Source organism: Taudactylus pleione, unplaced genomic scaffold (genome assembly GCF_031769625.1).
Source record: "Taudactylus pleione unplaced genomic scaffold, aTauple2 ptg000040l, whole genome shotgun sequence".
Lineage (NCBI taxonomy): Eukaryota > Metazoa > Chordata > Amphibia > Anura > Myobatrachidae > Taudactylus > Taudactylus pleione.
Genome location: NW_028284442.1, coordinates 20,810,010 through 20,818,166, shown reverse-complemented (window position 1 = coordinate 20,818,166; position 8,157 = coordinate 20,810,010).

Here is an 8,157-nt window from a genome sequence, read left to right as displayed (position 1 = left end):
AGGATGTTATAAGTATGGTAAATATTAAATGAAATCAAATAATTAATCAGATAATGATGTCAGATTAGCATCAATTAAAATACTGCAGAATGGAAAAAATACCACTTGTTGCAGTATTTCTACAGCATCAGTAATACATTGTAAATCCAGTGAGTGGCTGGAAAAATAATGCATGCATTCCTGTTGAATAACTACCGGGACTAGCCATAGCCATTTATGGTGTATAATAAAGAGAGAACAGGGAATGTGGAACTAGTTACCAAGACTAATTTGTTGCATGTATAGCTGGTTAATGTGGTCTGTTTCGTTTAATTGGATTTGTCTGCACAATTACTTAACGCTAGGATGAATGATAATTATTTAATCAGCTTTACCACTCTAAATTACTAGATATCACTACTGCAAAAACTGTCATAAGTGACAAAGGCATTGACACCACGCCATATAATATATGACTAATTGTCAACACCAAAAACAGGGAAATGACAGAGAAAGACAATTTGCACCATGCCGTCTTGATTTTAATACCACTTTCACACAGAAAAAAATACAAAAACCCAGCTTTTACTCGGAATTTGATGCACAGGGTTTTTTCCGGTCCCAGTCTGTACCCCCTTTCACACAGAAATGCAAATTCCCTGGACCTGGCATTTTGAGGATCAACTCGGGTATTTCTTCTGTGTAATACCCCTTTTCCACCTAAATTCCGGGTCTTACCCGGAGTTATTATTATTATTATTATTACCAGTTATTTATATAGCGCACACATATTCCGCAGCGCTTTACAAAGAATATTTGGCCATTCACATCAGTCCCTGCCCCAGTGGAGCTTACAATCTATATTCCCTAACACATGCTCACACACTAGGGTTAATATTTTCTGTGTGCCAATTAACCTACCAGTATATTTTTGGAGTGTGGGAGGAAACCGGAGCACCCGGAGGAAACCCACGCAAGCACAGGGAGAATATACAAACTTGGAACAAAGTTCCTATCCGGATCAGACCCGGAATTTTGCTGGCGCTGACTCGGGATATTCCCAAGTCAGCGCCGCTCACACCGCAGTCGGGTCTGCATAGACCCGGCTTTTGCGGAGTAAAAGTGGACGCTTGGAGATGACGTCATCTCCAAGCGTCACTGAAGCCGGACCAATCGGCCGGCTAGCAGCGCACTCCAGGTCATCGTGACCCGGAGTGCGCTGTTCCCATAGCAGGGTTTCACGGGCTAAGCCCGTGTTAAACCCTGCTAGTTACCTGGGTTGGATTGCCGGGTTACTCGACCCGGCGATCCAACCCTCTGCCCTTTTACACCAGGGAGTTGCCCGGGTTAACCCTTCAAAAACCCGGGTTTTAGCTCCGGTGTAAAAGGGGTATAAGGGTCAACCCAGGTTGCAATTCCCGGGACTTCGACCCTGGTAAAGACAAGGCACCTCATTCAGAGCTGCTCGCAAAAAGCGAGCGCTCGCTCTGAATGAGGGCGGCCATTTTTTTTTTAGCTGGCCTCCTGGCCGCTCGCTAAGCTGTTGGTTCGCGACCATCGGGCTTGCGACGAGACCCTTGTGGTAGGGTCTCTCCGGTGCAAGCCCCAGTGAGCTTCCTGCTCTAATAGAGCAGGAAGCTCACTACTGACATCACGAATGATGTCAGTAGGGCCGCCCACAGATGGCAGGCGTTCCTTCAGGAACGTCACCGTTTGTCCAGCCACACCCCCTCCCCGTCTACAAAACGAGGCGAGCTGTCGATCAACATCGACAGCCGCCCCGTTTGTAGCAAGCCCCGGAGCGAGTGAATTTCTCACTCGCTCCGGGGCTTGAACACGCGAGCGGCGCGTGCTCAGTGCCCCACCATCGACCCGCTTGCGAGCGTATAGCGCTTGCGAGCGGGTCTGAATGAGGGCCCAGGGCCGAAATACAGGGAATTTTGACCCGGGTTGACATTTCCAAACAGAAAAAGGACTCGTGTTGATCCGCAAATTACCGGGTACAAATGCTTAACACGGGAATTTGCTTTTCTGTGTGAAAGGGGTATTACTATGGTGAATACCTCAATTTAGCTAACTTATATCGCTTTTATACCTAAATTCCAGGTCTGACCCGGAGGTTGGAAGAGGCTTCCATACCGGATTAGAACCGGAATTTAGCCCAGGATATTTCCGAGTCGCTGCCGCTTCGCACCGGAGCCGGGCCTGCAGTGACTCGGCTCTTCCGGTGTGCAAGTGGATGCTTGGAGATTACATCATCTCCAAGCTACACTGAGGCCAGCCAATCAGCCAGCATGCGGCGCGCTCCAGGTCATCGTGATCCAGATCGCATGGTTTACTCTGCAGGGTTTCAAGGGTCATTCCCGTGTTAAACCCTGCAAGTTACCTGGGTTGGATTGCTGGGTCACTCGACACGGAATCCAACCCTGTCCCCTTTTACACCAAGGAGCTACCCGGGTTAACCCTGAAATAACCCGGGTTTTAGCTCTGGTGTAAAAGGGGTATTACAGTAGCTACATTAAACTACAGTGCTATGGATCTCCAAAACCTCCAATAGTGACACTGGTTACAGAGATTATTTATACTCTGTAGAAAGGGTAGAAGCAATGTGCATCTTGTCACTGGACACCTGCGACTCCAACTGTAGCCATCAGGAACATTACTTATATTCCTTTTATATCTCTTTTAGATCAAAATGCTCGATTGCAACCGGCTGCAGTGGCGTCACAAGGGGGGTGCAGGCCACACCCGAGTGTCACCTGCCGAGGGGTGACACCAAGGTGTAGGCTCCCCCTCAGTGACAGGAGCCAGGTGCTGCACTGTAGCATTAAGTGCAGCACTCAGCTCCTGTCATAGTGAGGGAGCCGGCACTCCGCACCTCCGGCACCCCCCACCACTCCAATGATGACACCGAAGGCACGGGCCAGAGTTCCGGCCGCGAGGTCACGTCCCCTGTTAGCGAGGCCATGCCCCTGTTAGTGAGGCCATGCCCCCTTTTGGAGGCGCCGCGTACATGGTATCCCTCCCCGCATCGGGTGTCACAGAGGGGAGGGACGCCACTGCCCGGCTGAGACCCATTTCAGACAGGCGGCTTATTCCAGGGTCGGCCACGTCGGTGCAGTGCCGGCGCTTGGAGATCATCTCCAAGCACCAGCTCTTCCTATGCTGTAAATGGGTCCAGGGTTGAGTAACCTGGGTTAACTGTTTACAGTGCACCACGACACGGGTAGATCCTGGGTTCAACCCTTCTAACTACCCGGGTTGAAATGCATTGTAGAGAAAACTATAACAATATTTACCAATCACATCAGGTCAGTTTAAAAAGAAAAAAAATCTGATATTTAATACATACAGTCAGGTCCATAAATATTGGGACATTGACAGAATTTTCATATTTTGGCCTCTATTCACCACCACAATGGCTTTGAAATGAAACAAACAAGATGTGCTTTAACTGCAGACTTTCAGATTTAATTTGAGGGTAATTACATCCAAATCAGGTGAACGGTGTAGGAATTACAACGGTTTCTATATGTGCCTCCCACTTTTTAAGGGGCCAAAAGTAATGGGACAAACTAAACAATCCTAAATCTAACTTTCACTTTTTAATACTTTGTTGCAAATCCTTTACAGGCAATTACAGCCTGAAGTCTGGAACGCATAGACATCACCAGACGCTGGGTTTCATCCCTGGTTATGCTCTGCCAGGCATCTACTGCAGATGTCTTCAGGTCCTGCTTGTTCTTGGGGGATTTTCCCTTCAGTTTTGTCTTCATCAAGTGAAATGCATGCTCAATCAGATTCAGGTCAGGGGATTGACTTGGCCATTGCATAACATTCCACTTTTTAGCCTTAAAAAACTCTTTGGTTGCTTTTGCAGTATGCTTCGGGTCATTGTCCATCTGCACTGTGAAGCGCCGTCCAATGAGTTCTGAAGCATTTGACTGAATATGAGCATATAATATTGCCCGAAACACTTCAGAATTAATTCTGCTGCTTTTGTCAGCAGTCACATCATCAATAAATACAAGGGAACCAGTTCCATTGGCAGCCGTACATGCCCACGCCATGACACTACCACCACCATGCTTCACTGATGAGGTGGTATGTTTTGGATCATGAGCAGTTCCTTTCCTTCTCCATACTCTTCTCTTCCCATCACTCTGGTACAAGTTGATCTTTGTCTCATCTGTCCATAGGATGTTGTTCCAGAACTGTAATGGCTTTTTTCGATTTTGTTTGGCAAACTAATCTGGTCTTCCTGTTTTTGTGGCTCACCAATGGTTTGCATCTTGTGGTGAACCCTCTATATTCACTCTTGTGAAGTCTTCTCTTGATTGTTGACTTTGACACATATACATCTACCTCCTGAAGAGTGTTCTTGATTTGGCCAACTGTTGTGAAGGGGTTTTTCTTCACCAGGGAAATAATTCTTCTGTCATCCACCACAGTTGTTTTCCGTGGTCTTCCGGGTCTTTTGGTGTTGCTGAGCTCTCCGGTGCGTTCTTTCTTTTTAAGAATGTTCCAAACAGTTGATTTGGCCACACCTAATGTTTTTGCTATCTCTCTGATGGGTTTGTTTTGATTTTTTCAGCCTAATGATGGCTTGCTTCACTGATAGTGACAGCTCTTTGGATCTCATATGGAGAGTCGACATCAACTGATTCCAAATGCAAATGTCACACCTAGAATCAACTCCAGACCTTTTACCTGCTTAATTGATAATGAAATAACGAGGGAATAGCTTTTGAGTTGATAGTCCCATTACTTTTGGCCCCTTAAAAAGTGGGAGGTACATATTGAAACCGTTGTAATTCCTACACCATTCACCCGATTTGGATGTAATTACCCTCAAATTAAATCTGAAAGTCTGCAGTTAAAGCACATCTTGTTTGTTTCATTTCAAAACCATTGTGGTGGTGAACAGAGGCCAAAATCTGAAAATTCTGTCAATGTCCCAATATTTATGGACCAGACTGTATATTCTTTCTGTGTGTAAGGGCTCCCTCAACTGGACATATATGATATTTAGCACCACAAAATATTATGCACAAGTTTATTGAAATGAGTGTGAATGCTATTTGTGACAAAGGAGATTTTGAATACAATCTAATTAGGATACATTTGGTTGGAAATAATGTCTATACTATTTGGATACAATAGCAGTCCACATGGGGCAAATACTGATTTGGGAGTAAAGCACACAAAAAAAGAATGAAACTTTGCACCTTGGCAAAACCATGCTGCACTACAAGTGGGGCACACTGAAAATGTGCAGAGATTTAGGTTTGAGAGGGTCGTGTCCATACTGAAATCAAAATTGCAGTGTTTAAATAAAGTTGTCTGATTGGAGGGCGTGGCCTGGTCAGGCATGGACTAGAGGCCTTATTCAGCAAGGAACGCAGTTCCTTATATGCACACAATTGGGCGATTAATTTGCGGTACGCATGTGTACGCAGTGCGCGTGCTTGAACCAGATGCTGGAATCGGGACTGCAATCGCAGAGATTACACAGACCCATGGCAGAGTGATTGACAGGAAGTGCCGTGTGTGGGTGGTGACAGGGGGGTGTATAAGTAACAAGATCAGTCCCAATGAACGTGTGCACAGTGGGAAGGGTGGGCCAATCATGAGCCATAAATTCTATAAATCTACTATCCCTGTTGGCCTGGATATAGTGGTCATGCGCGGAAATAAGGAGTCTGTGCCTGGGTGTATCAAGGAAGAAATAAGTCCATTCTTTATGAACAACAAACTATTCCAATTTATCTGCAGCAAGACGACTGGTGAGATATTGCTGTTTCCGGGCCATAGTCCTCTGCTCCAATTCCACCTTTTTCTTATGAAAAATCTTAATCTGGGCTAGCGGGGAATTTAAAGTGCCCTGAAGGAAGGCTTTAAAGGTATCCCACATTAAGGGGGGATTAGTTAAACAGGAATTGTCCGCAACTAACCCATCCCAAGCTACCAGCAATTCGGAAGCTGCACCCATCTGCGTCAACCAAAAGGGGTTAAAGCTCCAAAAGGAGGCTCAACTAGGAACCAGGAATCAATGTCAGCAACAAAGGGGAGTGATCCGAAGCAAAGAGCTGGATGCTAGACCCATATCTATTCAGGAACAAGTATGATGAAACAAGATGTGGAAAAGTGGAGGCCCCTGTACGAAGGAGGTGTGGGCCCTCCAGCCATCTATCAAACTCATTATCCAGAACCATATTAAAATCCCCCACACAGATAACAGGGACCATAGGAAATTCTGCCAGAAAATCACAACTCTTAGCAAAGACCTCAGAACTGTATGGTAGCGGAGTGTAAATTGCCAATAAAACCAATGGAGAGACATGGAGCAACCCAACCCACTAAGAAAAACCAAGCGCCCCAAGAGATCTTGTACTTTGTGGCAGAGAAAACTTAAGGATTTACTAATAAGTGAGTCTGGAAAGCTGAGTGAAAAGTCCACTCCATTCATGGCTGCTTCATGGATAGTACCCTACCACCTGTCAAGTGAGTTTACAAAACATAAACTAACCCAGGGGTCTGAGTATTAAGTTGACATGGAACCAAGAACCATTTGATCTCGTCATTTCATGGACATTCCAAGACAATACTTTAAACATAACCAAGAAAATTAGAAGTCAACAAATACAATGGGACAGTACAATTCCTATCAGTGCCAGGAAACCAGGAAACTAATAGAAAGAGTGGATGCGTCCTGTAATCCTCAAATACAAAACAAATTATCACACGTGCAACAAAGAAACAATAGTAAAAAAACAATAAAATAAAATTACACAAAATGAAAGTAACCAAAAAAGTCCCAACACCCACCACCCCGCATACCAACCTAATGAGGTACACCAAAGGCCTGATTCAGCACAGATTGCAAGTCTGCAAATGGCACGCTACCGCTCGCCCCAAAAATATGCAGCAACAACGATGAAGGACACATCTGTAGGTGATCTTGGACATTTTCCATCCGGACCAAACTGGTTTTATGCCAGGGAAGTTTACTTTCACTAGTCTCTGATGCCTTTATTATTATCTGTTATGACTTAGCATGTGCACAGAATCCAAACATAAAGAATAGAGTAGATACTGATACCTGACAGGAAATGAACAGAGCACACACGTGAATGCAGGTTTAATTGTGGAGTTTCAGTGAGTACTAAAAAACAATACGAGGGACCAGTGGCGGATTTTACCTAGGGGCTGCAGGACTGCAGCCCCCTGTAAAGTTCACCACCCACAGGGACTACCTAGCAGTGGCAGTGACTTCCCATTGGAAGCACTCCATACTAATAACAGCCAGGCAGGCAGTCCCAGGGGGAGGTGTTTTCTCCTCCTGGGACTGCCAGACCGGACTGCAATAGCAGACAGAGTGCTTCCCATGGGAAGCAACTATCCCCACTAATACAGCAGCCCTATCTGGCCTCTAGGGGCTGCAGCTGATGCAGTGCCCAGAAGCCAGCCTGTTTTCTAGCACCGCCAGACTTAAACTCCACCCCAAATGGTCGGACTTAAGCCACCCAACCAGTGACGTCAATCGTCAATCACCGAGAGGGCAGGGAGCAGGGAAGAAGAGAACATGATGCAGACCCCCTGGCTGGACAGGTAAGGAGCCGCCGCTGCCAGGGACAGACAATGCAGACAGACAGAAGATACAGGGTTAAACAGAAACCAGAACAGAACCAAACATTGGAAAATACAGATATTACCTGAAGGATATAGGAACAGTTACAGGATTACCTCAGAATCCTCTTTCAGGACATAGTGTAGAGACAGTAACTGATTCCACCCAGAGAGCACCTCACTGAGCAAGGCCATCATCATGGGTTTATTACAGATGCCTTCGTCATTGGCCGTGGTGCCCATGCAATGCAGTGAGGTATTATTACATGTTAACTAAGATTCTAGGGGGTAAATTTACTAAGAATCGAGTTTGGGTGAGTTTGGTTGTGTTTAAACTAACTTTGCTTCACCAAAACTCGAGAGTTTTCCCTTTTAAAACTCGCAAATTTACTAAGAAGTGAGTTTAGCTGAAAGTGAGTTTTCCGATGGTGAAGCAAAGTGAGTTTTTTTCACCAAAATTGCGAGTTTAGATGCGAGTTTTGATGAGAGTTTAGATGAGAACCACAAGTACAAGCATGTGGGGCATTACGGGGCCACTGGGACCTGTAG